Source organism: Talpa occidentalis, unplaced genomic scaffold (assembly GCF_014898055.3).
Source record: "Talpa occidentalis isolate TD23 unplaced genomic scaffold, MPIMG_talOcc4v2.1 talOcc4.12, whole genome shotgun sequence".
In the NCBI taxonomy this organism is placed as follows: Eukaryota; Metazoa; Chordata; class Mammalia; order Eulipotyphla; family Talpidae; genus Talpa; species Talpa occidentalis.
In genome coordinates, this window is record NW_023601212.1 from 38,207,232 (window position 1) to 38,223,564 (window position 16,333).

Here is a 16,333-nt window from a genome sequence, read left to right on the forward strand (position 1 = left end):
GTGCAAACTGGTCCAACCACTATGGAGAGCTGTGTGGAGATTTCTGGACCTACTAAACATAGAGCTTCCATATGATCCAGCAATTCCACTCCTAGGTATTTACCCAAAGGACACAGAAACATCAATTCCAAAGAACATCTGCACCCCTATGTTTATAGCAGCACTATTTACAATAGCTAAGTTATAGAAACAACCCAAATGCCCAAGAATAGATGACTGGATCAAGAAGATGTGGTACATATGCACAATGGAATATTACTCAGCAATCAAAAAAGTTAAACTTACACAATTTGCAGCAACATGGATGGAGCTGGAAGGGATCATGCTAGCGAAATAAGCCAGAAAGAAAAAGAAAAATTCCAGATTGGTCTCACTCATAGGAGGAATTTAGAAAACCTAAAGAAGGGACCAGGAAAAAGACTAATTAATACAAAGTAAAAATCAAAATCAACAAGCAACTATAAACCAGAGACACACTATGGGGAGGGGGGCAGAGAGTAGGATCAAAACATGGGGGATTGGGAATTGTATGGGGACTATAACCAAGATGAAAATGCATACATCATGCAAAAATGAAAAATGATGTAATAATATATGAAATTAAAATAATAATAATAAAATACTGCATGTGATTTAATAGAATATGTTCAACTTCTTCAGATCTGTATTATCACACCACACCCTCCACCAAGGCACCCATGTTCTCTGTGATAGATGCATTTCTTCCCAACTCCCACCATTCCTCTCTAGTAGCCTCCAGACTACAGTCATATTACTAGGGTTTATTGAGTCTGTTCCTTTGTTTCTTTATATGAGTGAAATCATCCAGTACTTGTTTTTCTCTTTCTGACTGGTGTCACTTAGCATTGTTCCCTCCAGTTCCAACCATGTTGTCACAAATAGCAAGAATTCATCTTTTTTTAACAGTTGAGTAGTATTCCATTGTGTATCTATACCACAGCTTCTCAACCTACTGCCCTGTCTATGGGCATTTAGGCTAATTCCAAAACTTAGCTATTGTAAATATAGTGCTACAAGGAACTTAGGAGGGCATATATCCCTTCAAATTAGTGATTTTTGTATTCTTTGATACAAGAAGGGCCTATGAGCTATAGCCTAACAAAGGACAGTGCCCAATAAGAGGACAGGTCACTGCCTGTGTGTTCTCAGGTACATAACTGTGAGACCTCAGGCTCCAGGAACAATGACCATGGGGTTTTTTTTACAAACGGGGAAACAAAGAGCTTACTGTATCCACAAGTGGCAGCTATCTTACCCAGATAGCATCAGTGATGGTCACAACAAGTTACCAGGAATGCTGGACAGCACTGGCCACTAGTGATGATCACTACTGGTCCCTCAGAGGTGTTGTCAGAGATACCAAGTGTTACAGCTCTTTGTGAGTTAGTTAGGCTACACCAACAACAAACAGCTCCTTGAAGTACCAGGCCCTTGGCCTTTGGTGCTCCCTTCAGGCAATGTAAGAGACAGAACCAGAGGCCTGGTCTCTTGACAGAACTCTTCAGCTTTTCTTCCCTTCTTGGAGCCTGGCTGCTAGATGCTTCTTTTCTTCTTTCTTCAGAGGCCAGGAATGGAGTCTTCCCCTTCTTTCTTCTTCCTTCGGAGGTTGGAACTATCTGTCCTGTTCAGGGATTGCAGTTATCTCTCCTGTTTGGGAGCTGGCATCACCCCTCCTTTAACTCCCTCCAACCCTGGCTTATATGCTCTTTCAGGGTGTGCCACCCACAAGTCTGATTGGACCATTTTCCAACCATTTAGCACCAATCAGCTCATAGCTCACACCTGATTGGTACATTCCATAATCCAGGAAGTATATTGTTACATAAAAGGTCTCTGAAGAACAACTGTCACAGGTGACAAAAGGGCAGTTACTGGGCTCTGAGGAGCACCTGCCACAACTGACTTGTGATGGAGCAGCAGAGTGAGAGAATACCACTGCTAATGCCAGCTCCGACTGCTAAGGTGGCTGGGTTCCGTTATCAGTTTTAATTTGCATTTCTCTGATGACAAGTGATGTTGAACTTTTTTTCATGTACTTATTGACCATCTGTATGTCTTCATTGGAGATGTGTCTATTTAGTTTTTCTGCCCCTTTTTTATTAGATTTTTTTGTTTTCTTTTTGTTGGGTTGTATGAGTTATTTCTAGGTCTGAGATATCAGCTCCATTTTAGATATATGATGTACAGATATTTTCTCCAATTCAGTAGGATGGCTTTTTGTTTTAATGATAATTTTGCTTTTGTTTTACTTGCTATGTCCCCAAAGACATCCCTTTAGCCAATGTCATGGATTATTTTGCCTGTGTTTTCTTCTATGCATTTTGTATTTTCTTGTCTTACATCTGTCCTTAATCCAGTTTGAGCTAATTTTTGTGTGTGATGTGAAAGAATGTTCTGATTTCATTTTTTTTGTATGTGGCTGTCCAGTTTTCCCAGCACCATTTGATGAAGAGACTTTCTCTTCTCCATTGTATTCTCTTACTTCCTGTGTCATAGATTAGCTGTCCATATAAGTATGGGTTTATTTCTAGACTCTCAATTCCATTGTGTCTCTTTTTATTCCATTAGCATGCTGTTTTTATTACTATTGCTTTATAGTATAGTTTGAAGTCTGGAAGTGTGGTACCTCCATTCATTTTGTTGTTGTAGTTGCTATGGAAATTTAGGGTCTTCGGTGGTTCCATGTGATTTTTAGTAATGTTTGCTCTATTTCAAGAATTCCATTGAAACTTTGATAAAGGTTGCCCTGAATCTCTATTGCTTTAGATAAATTGACCATATTAACTATATTAATTCTTCAAATCCATGAGCAATACCTTTCCATTTGTTTTTATCTTTTATTTATTTTAATATCTTGTTGATTTTTTAAACATGTCTTTCACCTCCCTTATTTGGTTTATACCTAGGTATCTAATTTTTTTGATGTTATTATAAATGGAATGTTTATTTCTTTCTCTTCTAGTTCATTATTTGTATATAGGACTACAACAGACTTGATTTTCTATGTTGTTTATTGATTTTGTAGCCTACCATTTTACTGTACTGACTATTGTTTCTAACAGCTTTTTTAGTCAAATCCCGAGGGGTTTTTTATGTAGATCATCATGTCATCTCAAATAGTGATAGTTTTGCTTCTTTACCTCTTTTTCAATTTGGATTCTTTTTATATCTTTGTCTTACATAATATCTCTAGCTATAACTTCCAAGACAATTTTGAATAACAGTGGTGAAAATGGACATCCTTGCCATGCACCTGATATTAAAGGGAAAACTTTCAATTTTTCAACATTAAATATCTGGTAGCTGTGGATTTGGCATGGTTTTTGTTTTCTAATCCAACCAGCCACTGTGTGCCTTCTGGCAAATTTGGTCCATTTATATTTAGGATAATTTGGTCCATTTACATCTATGGGTATTTTCTACTGCCATTTTTGTCTTTAATTTTCTGATTCTAACAATCCCCTTATTCAATTTTTTACAGATTTTCTTTACTTTGACATATTTCTCTGCATATCTGAAACATCTGTTATAATTTCTACTCTTCGGTAAGTTCTAAGTTTGTAGCATCCTTTTGATTTCTGTTTATTTCTGCTCTAATATTCATTATTTTCCTCCTCCTGATTTTTGGTTCCATTTGTTCTTTTCTAGTTCTTTATAAAGTTAGATTGAGTTCCTTCTTGTTTTTTGATCTCGTCTGTTGTTGCTATATACTTCCTTTTTAGTAATGCTTTTGCTGTATCCATATGTTCTCATAAGTCATGTTTTTAATTTCTTTTTCTGCTGATAATTTTTTTCTTTTTTAAAAAGATTTATTTTATTTATTTATGCATACAAGAACTGGGGTAGAGAGCAAAGGTGCAGGGGGGCATGAGAGGATTCACCAAATACAGAGTGGGAAGCAGAACAGGCAGATCTACTGAAATAAACCACTGAGGGGAGAAGTGGGCGAGACAGGAGAGGTCTGCTGCACCATGTTGGTTAGCTCCCTAGCCAGGGAACAAACTCATGCTTCAGTGGCTGGTGATAGCTTGATAGAGCTAAGACTTTAACCTGTGGTGAGAGAGGCCCCTCTGCTGATAATTTTTAATTTCTCCTTTAATTTCCTAGTTAACCAAATAATCATTCAGTAGCATGTTGTTTTGTCTCCACATATTTAGGGGGGTTTTAAGTTTTTTGTGGTTGAGTTCTAGTTTCACAGCATTCTGATCAGAGAAGATATTTGATATGATTTCAATATTCACCGATCAATGACACAATCTTATAACCCAACATATGTTATATTTTAGAGAATGCTTCATGTGCACTTGAGGGGGGAAAAGTTTATTCAGATCTTTTTAGGGGGGCGGGAAACAGTGCCCCATAAATGTCTGTTAAGTCTATCTGCTCTACTTCATAGTTTAAGTGATTTTTTTGTTGTTGTTGTTTTCCTTCTGGTTAATCTGCCCATTGTTGCAGTGGGTTGTATTGCTGTCAATATTCATTTCTAGCCTTATTAGCAGTAAATATTTTTATACTCTTTCATTTAGTACATATATATTGATAAGTGTTATGTCCACCAGATGTATTAATCCTTTAATCATTATTCTATGTCTATCACTATCACTTGTTATCTTTTTTAGTTGGAAGTCTATTTTACATGATATAATGTCCCTGCACTTTTAGGGTAACATTTTCTTGTAGGATCCTTTTTCAGCTTATTATTTTGAGCCTATATTTATCTTTGGAGCTCAGATGAGTCTCCTAGAGACAGCAGAAAGGTAGGTTTATTTTTTTGATCCAATCAGTTCTGTGCCCTTTGATTGATGAGTTCAGTCCATTCCTTTAAGGGTGAATATTAATATATATGAATTTGACACTGCCATTTTGTCTTTAATTTTCTGTTTCTATTTCCTCATTCATATTTTTTTGTGGATTTTGTTCTCTTCAAATTTGATAGAAGAGCTCTTTTCAATATTTTTGTAAAGGAGACCTTACATTAACAAAATCCTTCAACTTCTGTTTTTCTGGAATGGCCTTTATTTCTTCCTCATGTCTGAAAGTGAATTTTGCAGGATATAGCATTCTTGGCTGAGGGTTTTGTTTTTTTTTTTTTTTTAAGATTTATTTATTTATTTATACAAGCACTGGGTACAGTCAGAAGCGCGGGAGGGTGAGAGAATTCACCAGAGCCAGAGCAGGGAGCAGAACAGGCAGACTGATGAAATACACTGCTGAGGGGAGCAGTGGGCGTGACAGGAGAGGTCTGTCTCTCCATGTGGGACCCTCACCTGGTGGCCAGGGATTGAACCAGTGCTGCAGAGGCTGCAGGCAGTTTCGCAGTCCAGCACTCAACCACTGTGCCATCAGGGGATGCCCGGTTGAGGGTTTTTATATATGAATATTTTCAATATGTCATTCCATCTGTTCCTTGCCTATATTATATCTGACTAAAATGATGGAGTACATTTTTAAGTTACTTTCTTTTTCCCCACTCACAGTCAGTGTTCATTCTTTTGTCTTGAGCTCTTGGTAGCTTCAGTACTATATATGTCTTGGTATAGTCTTCATTGTAATTAGATAGCCAGGTTCTTTTAGCTTCGTAAACTTGAATATTTAATTCTTTCCCCAGTTTGGGAGGTTTTCCTCTAATATCTCTTTGAATAAGTTCTCTGTTCTCTTCTACGTCTATCCCCCTCTGGGATACCCATCACTCTTATGTTGCCTTTCCTCTATGTATTCAAGGTCATTAATGGAGCCTCTATTTGGTCTATTCTGCTTCCATATTTTTTTCTAGTTGTTGATCTCATTTATTGATTCACTTACATCCTGAATCTCTGTTGATTTTTATTTAAACCTTCAATTTTCTACCATCTGTTAATTTTTTTCCTGAGCTTATTAATTTGTTTTTCTGTTTTCTGTTGTTACTTTGATTCATTTCTTTGAATGTTCTTGTTCCATTTTGACTTGTCTTTCTGTATTTTCTTTCTATCCCTTTGATATTCTTCATTGTAGAAATTTTGACCTCTATCTAATAGGGAAATGCAATATTCCCTGTCTCTGTCATTATATTCTGGAGAGCTTTTCTCTCCTTGTGATATCATAGTCCCTTGAGGCCTCAAGGTGCCATGTATTTTTTTTTTTTGTCTGCCTATTTCGCTAGTTTAAATTTCCCTATTTTAAGAAAGATATCTGTATCAGTGCCTTAGAGAGTTGAACTGTTTCCACTTTTCCCACAGGTGATGTTGTGGTTTCATTTTATTTGTTTTTGTTTTTGCTTTTGCTGGCTTTTATAGTTATTGAGGCCTATTTTTACAGCTGGTAAGTGAACAGATTAGATAGCTTTCTTACCTCAGCCTAGTTCTGGGCCTCCCTAAAAGGAAGACAGAGAAAATATAGGGCAAACTGTGTTGCTTCTAAGTTTCAGGAGACTAATTGGCATAGAAGGATAATACGGAATTGAACAACAAGTAAATTACATAGACTCCTAGGGGACTGATGCTTACTTGGGCTGTCAAAAAAAGACCAAAAAGGAATCTTATCTGAACATGTCAGCTTGGCATAATTTACTCATAATTCAGATCCACATGTGGCACAATTTTTTGGCATAGCTGAGCATCTTTAGACCAAAGTCAGCTGGAAAGGATCCTATGTCCCCTTCAAACAGAGACCAAGGAGAGAAGAGAAAAAGGGGTAGACCTAGATGCCTGGTCTTTTAAGCATAATGGATAAGATAAGACCCTTAGAGGTGGTGAGTGGGAGGCAAAAGAGGCCAACAGGGGAACTCTTATGAGAGAAAAGGAGAGTGGTAAGTGCAATTGGTCATTTGCAAAAAATGCTGAGTTCTTCCTCTATACCTATATTTGTAACCATTGCTATATGCCTTTTCATCTTCATTAACCAAACCAGTGATTTAGGTTCACTTTGAGCAGTAAGTGCACCTAACTGTGTACCAATTCCTTAGGCCTTGCAAAGCAGTGCATCTCCCTCTCACTCTCTTATATCTTGTTTCTAACAGACAATAGCTAGGTTAGAGCTAGGATGCTACATGAGAGGCCACATGGAATAGAGGCCATTCTTGTTGAGTTTACATTATGCTGTTGTGGTCAAAAGGGTGATAATCACATACCTGAGTAACATAATTGTTTGTATTCTCTCTGTGAAGGCTATTGGAAGTATCGTCACAAGAACCAAAGTACAGTTCATGACTGAGTCTTCACATGATCCTCTTTTCATGCTAAGATAGGCTTACTTTAATTGGCACATTGGCATAGGAAAAATCTATGTTAGAGAGAGAGGCATGATGGTGGATGAATCTGACAATTATATCAGTCATGGTCTGGGGAAACTGTGCTGAACCTGAGTGATATAATTTTCCTGGACCTTCTAGTAGGTGAATCTTTAGAACAAAGTCAGCTTTAATTTAGAAAACATGTTATATTTAATTTTTCTTTTAATTTTGCAATGATGTTTTTTATTTATTGCTCCCTATGTCTGAATCTACTCTCTACATCAGGGATCAACAAACTACTGTGTATAAAATATAAACCTGACCCATGATATTTTCTTAAAAATATTTTATTGGAACAAAGTATAATGGATTTAATTGTGGCCCCAAAAGATATGTCCATTCCTTAACCCCTCAATAGCAATGAATGTGACCTTATTTGGAAAAGGTATCTTTATATATATAATTAAGAATCACAAGATTATTCTGTACTAACCAGATCACTCTTGATTAAATCCACTGACAATTGTCCTTATAAGAGACACACAAATCACATAGAGATGAGAAAGATACCATGTGGCTAGTGCCAGAAGCACTGAGTGATGCTATCATGGGATGCCAGCATGTTATAGTAAGTACTGTAGGAGAGACATATGCAGGGAAGGGAAGTTTTTTTAATCAGGTCGTCTGTGGACTATCAGGTTAACGAAATATTGAAAGGGAAATTTCTCAAAATTCTGCATATTACATGTCCCTGGTTTTGAAGGGGATTCATTCTTACAACTCATTCATTCTTAACCTCTTCTTTCTTAATGCCTACTTGGAGCACAAATCTTTTCCAACAGTAGGAACTCAGTATCCCTGATGCTTGCTCATATTTTAGGATTTTTTTTTTAATATTTACATCATTGTTCATTTTTAAACAATATTTGCTCCCCCCAACCCCCAGTGTAGTCCTCATAGAATTTCTTTCACCAGTGCACCCATGCACCATCACCACAATCCCCTGTGCTCCTCCTTCCCTCTGATCCCTCTCCCTCCTCCTCCCCTGAAGTATGTGTCGGATTTATAATTATCTGTTTTTGTTTTGTATTGTTATTATTTTTTTACACTGATGTCTTATTTGGTTCCCCTATATTCCTCCTGTAAGTTAAACCGTCTGATATTTTTCTTTTTCCTTCTGGCTTATTTCACTGAGCATAATTCCTTCTAGCTCCATCCACATTGCTGCGAATGTCATGAGTTGATCTTTTTTGATTTATGAGTTAATATTCCACTGTGTATATATAAAACATCTTCTTGATCCAGTCATCTATTTTTGGGCATTTTGGGTTGTTTCCAGGTTTTACCTATTGTAAATAGTGCTGCAAAGAACATAGGGGTACAGCTGTTCTCTTGAATCAATGTTTTTGTGTCCTTTGGGTAGATCCCTAGGAGTGGAATAGCCAGGTCATATGGTAGCTCCATTTTTAGTAGGCTGAAAAACCTCCAGACAGCTTTCCATAGAGGTTGGACCACTTTGCATTCCCACCAGCAATGTGGGAGAGTTCCTTTTTCACCACATCCTTGCCAACATTTGTTGTTGCTATTTTTTTTTTTTTGATATGTGCCATTCTTACTGGTGTAAGGTGGTATCACAATGTGGTTTTGATATGCATTTCCCTGATTATAAGCAACTCAACAAAAACAAAGTAAACAATCCAGTCAAGAAATGGGCAGAACTTAAAAGATATTTCTCCAAAGAGGAAATGCAAATGAACAACAGGCATATGAAAAAATATTCAACATGCCTTATAATCAGGCTTCTTTTTTATTTTGCTCTTTGTAAAGTATTGTCTGAGTGAGGCAGCCAGAAAAATGAGAAAATTCCTGACTTAAGAGTGAGGCAGGTGTGCATACAACCTAAGCCTTTTCTGTCTAGTATCTAGGGCCTCTCGCAGAAGAGTAAATATAAGGATATTGCAGGGAATGTTTGTGAAATTACAGATGTAATGGCCAAGTGTACAGGACCTAGTGTTACTTGAAAGATATCATTTATTTAGCCATTCACTCATTTGTATAATGTGTTCTATATAGCACATTGTGGTACACCTTAAATGTATAAGACAGGGAAAATATTGGGCAGAAGAAAAAGGAGATCTAAATCTTGGTCCTGTTTGTATTCAGGAAGAAATTTGGCCACATAAATGGGGGAAAAACTAAAAAGAAAGCCTTCTAATCCAATTGGGGGTGGGGTTACTCTGGTTTCTCTTCAGATCTTATAAATTTTTCTCCTTTTACTAATCCAATTAGGGGTTAATTTAATGCACTTCCCATCTCTTAACTATAAACTCAGTGTTTCTTTATATTTACCTCCAAAAATACTGTTTTATTTTCTTTCCAAACATTTTTTGTCTACCTTTTATGATTGAGGACTTACTACCCCAAAATACAGTAACACTGAATTTCATTTGATTTTTTGCCTGTGCAGCCATCTTTACTGATGTTATTTATTTTTTCATGAAACTTCAAGTTCCTTTTTCTTTTCCTTGAAGGACTTCCATTAACATTTCTTCTAGAGCAGGTCTACTAGCAACAAACTATTTCAGTTTTTGTTTATCTGGGAATATCTTAATTTCTCCTTTATAAAAATAATTTATTATTCATTAATTTTGAAATTCATGTAACAAAGTTATTTTAAAGCAAACCATTTAGTGATATTTAATATATTCTCACTGTTAGGAAATCACAATCTCTATTCCAAACATGTCCATCACTCCAAGTTAAAACCACTTTCACAATATAATAACAGTTTCTCTCTCTATCCCCTTTTGTCCCAGTCCATGGAATCCACCATTTGTGCCTGTCTACATGAATTTATCTACACTGGATATTTCATAAAAATTGATCCATACAGTGTATGATTTTTTGCATAAGGTTTCTATTATGTACATCACGTTTTGGATTTTTTTTTAATTTTTTATAGAAGTGCCATTGGATTAGTGTCCTTGTTTTATAGAAGTGCCATTGGATTAGTGTCCTTAATTTTTTATAGAAGTGCCATTGGATTAGTGTCCTTGTTAGTGTCTTGGAATTATAAGATCTCCCCCCTTCATGCGTAGACATCTTAGTGCATCCACCACCAACACACCTATAGTTCTCCACCATATTCCATTTTGCTCTCTGTCTTCATCCTGCGCTCATACTCCCTTCTCCTTTCCCCTCCCCCTCTCATTTCCTTTCTGCCTCTAGATGCCTGAATTCTATGGTCAGCTTTCAAGGATAGGTTTCAAAGTTTGTTTTTGCACTTCTGTTTTGTGTCTCTATATTCCACATATAATTGACAAATGCAGTATTTATCTTGTTCTCTCTGGCTTATTTTGCTTAGCATAATCCTTTGACTCCATTCATGTACCACAAAGAGCATGAGTTTATTTTTTATGATCACTGAGTAGTATTCCATGGTGCATATATACCACAGCTTCTTGATCCACTCATCTGTTATAGAGCACTTGGGTTTTTTCCATAGCTTGGCTATTTTAAATAGTGTTGCAATAAATATTGGAATACAGGTTTCCAATCAAATTAGTGTTTTTGTATTCTACAATAAATAAATAGAAGTGGTATTGCTCAGTCATATGGAAGATCCATTTTAATCTTAAGAAACCTCCACACTGCTTTCATAGGGGCTGGAACAGTCTACATTCCCAACAGTAGACGATGTTTCCTTTTTCCCACACCCTCACCAGCACTTGTTGTTTCTGGACTTTTTGACATGGGCCATGTTGATTCTTCCAATCCAGGATCAGAAAATACCTTTCCATTTCTTTGTGCCTTCCATTTTTTTTTTAACAATGTCTTATACTTTTCTTTGTATAGATCCTTCTCTACTCCTTTGCTAGGTTTCCTCCTAGGTATTATACTTTCAATTAGTTTTCAGTGGTGCCTTGAGGGTTCTCTACATATATTGTCATGTCTTATGCAAATGATAATTTTACTTCTTCTTTTCCAATTTGTATTTCTTTTATATCTTTCTCTTGCTTAATTCCTCTAGCGAGGATATCCAATATTATGTTGAATAGTACCAATGAGAGTAGATATCCTTACTTTGTACCAGAACTTAGTGGAAAGGCTTTCAGTTTTTCACCATTGAGATTGATGCTATCTGTGGATTTGTCATATATGGCTTTTATTATGTTAATATCTGTTCCATTTATACCCAGTTTTTCAAGGATTTTCATGATAAATGGATGTTGAATCTTATCAAATATTTTCTATTGATATAATCATATGCTTTTTAATTTTTTTGTTGTTTTTCTTGATATTATGAGTTACATTCACTGATTTTCAGATGTTGGACTTATTTTCCTGGTATAAGACCCACTTGATCATGGTATATAATCCTTTCAATGTATTGTTGGATTTGGTTTGCTAAGGTTTTATTGTGGATTTTTTTCATCTGTATCATTAGGGAAATTAGATATAGTTTTCTTTATTCTGTTGTCTCAGTTTAGTTTTGGAATTAGAGTATTGTTGGCCTCATTAAATATGTTTGGAAGTATTCCTTCTCTCAATTTTTTTTGAAAGATTTGCGCAGGATTGCCATTAGTTCTTTGAAGGTTTGGTAGTACTGGCTTTTGAAGCCATCTGGCCTTGGACTTCTGTTTTCTGGGAGAATTTTGATTACTACTTCAATTTCCTTGTAATTGGTTTGCTCAGGTTTTTTATTTCTCCCTTATTCAGTCTAGGATGATTGTATAATTCACAGAATTTTTCCAACTAATCTAGGTTATTGAACTTGTTGGCATATAAATGTTTTTAGTAAGCTCATTATGCTCTGAATTTCTGCAGTCTGTCCTCTGTCATTTTTGATCCAATTTATTTGAGTTTCTTCCCTTTTTTTCATTAGTGAACCTAGCAGACTGTGTTCTTTTTTTTTTTTTTCAAGGAATCAACTTTGATTTCATTGATCTTTTTTTTTTTTTTTTTTTGGAGCAGTGTAACATTTAATGATTTTTTTAATAATAAATTTTATTTTTATATTCCCCAGACAGTTGCAACCCCCCCTTTCTGATCCCAATCCCTCCCCTCCCGCCCCCCATCCCCCCCAAAAGTGTCTCTGTTTCATAGTTTTTTGTTGATTCTGATTTTCACTTTCTTATAGTTATTCATTTTCCTGGTCCCTTATTTAAGTTTTCTAGATTCCTGCTATGAGTGAGACCATCCGGTATTTTTCTTTTTCTTTTTGGCTTATTTCGCTGAGCATGATCCCTTCCAGCGCCATCCATGTTGCTGCAAATTGCATGTGCTTATCTTTTTTGAATGCTGAGTAATATTCCATGGTATATATGTACCACATCTTCTTGATCCAGTCATCTATTTTTGGGTATTTGGGTTGTTTCCAAAGCTTAGCTATTGTAAACAGTGCTGCTATAAACATAGGGGTGCAGGTGTTCTTTGGAATTGATGTTTCTGAGTCTTTTGGGTAGATACCTAGGAGTGGAATTGCTGGATCATATGGAAGCTCTATGTTTAGTAGGTCCAGAAATCTCCACACAGCTCTCCATAGTGGTTGGACCAGTTTGCACTCCCACCAACAGTGCAGAAGAGTTCCTTTTTCTCCACACCCTCACCAACATTTGTTGTTGCTAGTTTTTTTAATATGTGCCATTCTCACTGGTGTAAGATGGTATCTCATGGTAGTTTTGATTTGCATTTCCCTGATTACAAGTGATGTTGAACATTTTTTCATATGCCTGTTGGCCATTTGCATTTCCTCTTCAGAGAAGTTTCTTTTTTAGCTCTTCTGCCCATATTTTAACTGGGTTATTTTCTTTGTTGTTGTTGAGTCTCATCAGCTCTTTGCAGATTTTTGTGATCAGTCCTTTATCATTAGTGTTGGGTGCAAAAATGTTCTCCCAGTTGGTGGGGTTTCTCTTAGTTTTTGTTATTGTCTCTTTTGCTGTGCAGAAGCTCTTTAATTTGATGTAGTCCCAGCTATTTATCTTTGCCTTCACTATCACTGCTTTGGGTGATGTGTCTGTAAAGATGTCTTTGATGTGCAAATCACGTAGTGTTTCGCCTATATTTCCTTCTATATATTTTATGGTTTCAGGTCTTATATCTAGTTCTTTAATCCATTTTGAGTTGATTTTCGTGTATGGTGTGAGGTAGTGGTCAAGCTTCATTCTTTTGCATGTAGCGACCCAGTTTTCCCAGCACCATTTATTGAACAAACTTTCTTTGCTCCAATGCATAGTCTTTGCTCCTTTGTCAAAGATTAGTTGACCATAGATCTGTGGGTTTATTTCTGGGTTTTCTATTCGATTCCATTGGTCTGTATGTCTGTTCTTGTTCCAATACCATGCAGTTTTGATGATTATGGCTTTATAGTATAGTTTGAAGTCTGGGAGTGTGATGCCTCCATTCCCTTCTTTTTTTTTCAGGAGAGCTTTGGCTATTCGGGGTTTTTTGTGATTCCATATGAATTTCATCAATAATTGTTCTATTTCTTTGAAGAATGACATTGAAATTTTGATTGGAATAGCATTGAATCTGTATATTGCTTTTGGAAGGATGGCCATTTTAATAATGTTTATTCTTCCAATCCATGAGCAGGGGATGTCTTTCCATTTCTTTGTGTCTTCTTCTATTTCTTTTAACAGTGTTTTATAGTTTTCTTTGTATCGGTCCTTTACCTCTTTTGTTAGATTTATTCCCAAATATTTGATTTTTTTGTTTCAATAATAAAAGGGATGGTTTTTTTTATTTCTTCTTCTTCAGATTTATTGTTTGTGTATAGGTAACTAGATAAAGAAGAAATAGAACACCTAAACAGACCAATTACAAGCAGCGAAATTGAAATGGTAATCAAAAACCTCCCCAAAAACAAAAGCCCAGGACCTGATGGATTTACAAATGAATTCTACCAAACATTCAGAGATGAATTAGTGCCTATCCTTCACAAACTCTTCCAAAAAATTGAGAAGGAAGGGACAATACCAAACACGTTCTATGAAGCCAACATTACACTAATACCAAAACCGAATAAGGACAACACAAAAAAGGAAAACTACAGGCCAATCTCCCTAATGAACACTGATGCAAAAATCCTCAATAAAATTTTAGCTATCAGAATCCAACAATGTATCCATAAGATAATTCACCACGACCAAGTAGGATTCATTCCAGGGACACAAGGATGGTTTAACATCCGAAAATCAATCAACGTTATCCAACACATCAACAAAAAGAAATATAAAAACCATATGATAATATCAATAGATGCTGAGAAAGCTTTCGACAAAGTGCAACACCCATTCATGATAAAAGCCCTTGAAATTCTTGGGATACAAGGAACATACCTCAACATCATAAAGGCCATCTATGACAAGCCAACAGCCAGTATCATTCTCAATGGTGAAAAGCTGAAAGCAATTCCATTAAAATCTGGAACAAGACAAGGATGTCCACTCTCACCACTGCTTTTCAATATAATACTGGAAGTCCTAGCCAGAGCAATAAGACAAGAGAAAGACATCCAAGGAATCCAAATAGGAAAAGAAGAAGTCAAACTATCACTATTTGCAGATGATATGATAATATACGTAGAGAACCCCAAAAACTCCACAGAAAAACTAATTCAACTAATCAATCAGTTCAGTAAAGTGGCAGGATACAACATCAACACGCAAAAGTCAGTAGCCTTCCTATACACAAATGATTTCATTGATCTTTTGGACTATCTTTTTTTAATTTCTGTTTCACTTATTTCTGCTCTAAGTTTTATTGTTTCCTTTCTTCTGCTGGCTTTTGGTTTCTTTCTCTTCTTTAAGTTCCTTAAGTTCCGTAAGTTGAGAGACAGGGTGTTTATTTGGGGGTTTTCTTGTTTCTTGATGTGGGCTTGTGTTGCTATATATTTCCCTTTTAATATGGCTTTTGCTGTATCCCATAAGATCTGGTAGGCTGACTTTTTTCATCATGGCAGCCGGGAAACACAGCAAGTAAGTCCTCCGATAAAAAAACAAAAAAGTAAATAGGGAGGAAAAGCGGCAGGTCCCTGCGAAAATCAGGACATGGAAGATAAATGGGCGACTCTGGCAAACTGCCCAAAATGGAAAGTTGCCATAAAAGAGGATGAAAAGAGAAGAAAGATCAGAACCCTGCTACCATCCCCTACCCACAAAGCCGGCACACTCCGACCAACAGAAAGAAAAAATAAAAAACAACAACAGCGAGAACAAACTACAGATCAAGCAGGACTGTGAGTGGAAAGGAACTACTGCAGGCACCGCACCCCATGAATGGGAACTGTGGAAAACAGTGCAGGAATCTCCGTGGAGGTGAGCGAATGGCTCTTGGCGCCTTTAGAGGAAAAAAAGGACTCCACAGAGACCTACAAATAGCCCAAGGCCAGCCAGTAAGCTTGTGCAGAAAAGTGCACGTGCTTGAAAAGCATACGTGGATCGCAGCTGGCCAGGTCCCTGCGCCCCCTGCAAGCTAGATTCGAGAGGAGACACATAAGAACCATCACTGAAGTGAATGACCCACACTGAGTAATCAAAAACCAGGCACTTGGGCAAAGAGCGGGGTGCAAAATGTGCCGTTTCTGCGGACACTGAACTGGGCTACCGCCCGTGTGCCAGATCTGAAGGCTTCAGAACTGAGACCCGGGGCACGAAATTCGGGGTATGGGATCCCCACGATACACGGCACAGCACAGACACAGCACCCCACACTGTTGAGCCATTCCATGCCACCCCCACTCAGTTCCGCAGAGACCCATGGGGAAAAAGCACAGCTCTGGAACAGGAAAGATCTCTGGTGTCACCTAGTGATCAGAACAAAATCACCAACTTCCTAATAGTTGGAAGCCAGGGTTTCTAAAACCACCCTCAGGCTCTGAGAGGGGGTGGGCCATGCAAATGGGGGGTAAGAAGGGAAACAAGGCATGGAGCAAGACCCCATTCTGGAACTGAGAGCTAGGCACAGGATTCAGGGTGTGGGATGTGCCATAACAGTGGGCACTGCACAGGTTGAAAGCCGTCATTTTGGATCTGAGACCCTGAGATTGAGAACTAAAGTGCAGAATTCAGGGCACAGGATCCACACAGGCACAGCACCAGATGA

General features: G+C 37.2%; 1 protein-coding gene across 1 annotated transcript in view; it reads left to right on the forward strand.

Annotated features, from left to right (window-relative positions):
* The first annotated feature begins 1,884 nt into the window (after window positions 1-1,884).
* Window positions 1,885-16,333, forward strand: part of LOC119242148 (olfactory receptor-like protein OLF4) — a 46,285-nt gene continuing 31,836 nt past the window's right edge. The window contains exons 1-2 of the mRNA XM_037507919.2: window positions 1,885-1,983; window positions 3,503-3,566. The gene's annotated coding sequence lies outside the window, so the exon portion shown is untranslated. The remainder of the gene's footprint in view (window positions 1,984-3,502; window positions 3,567-16,333) is intronic.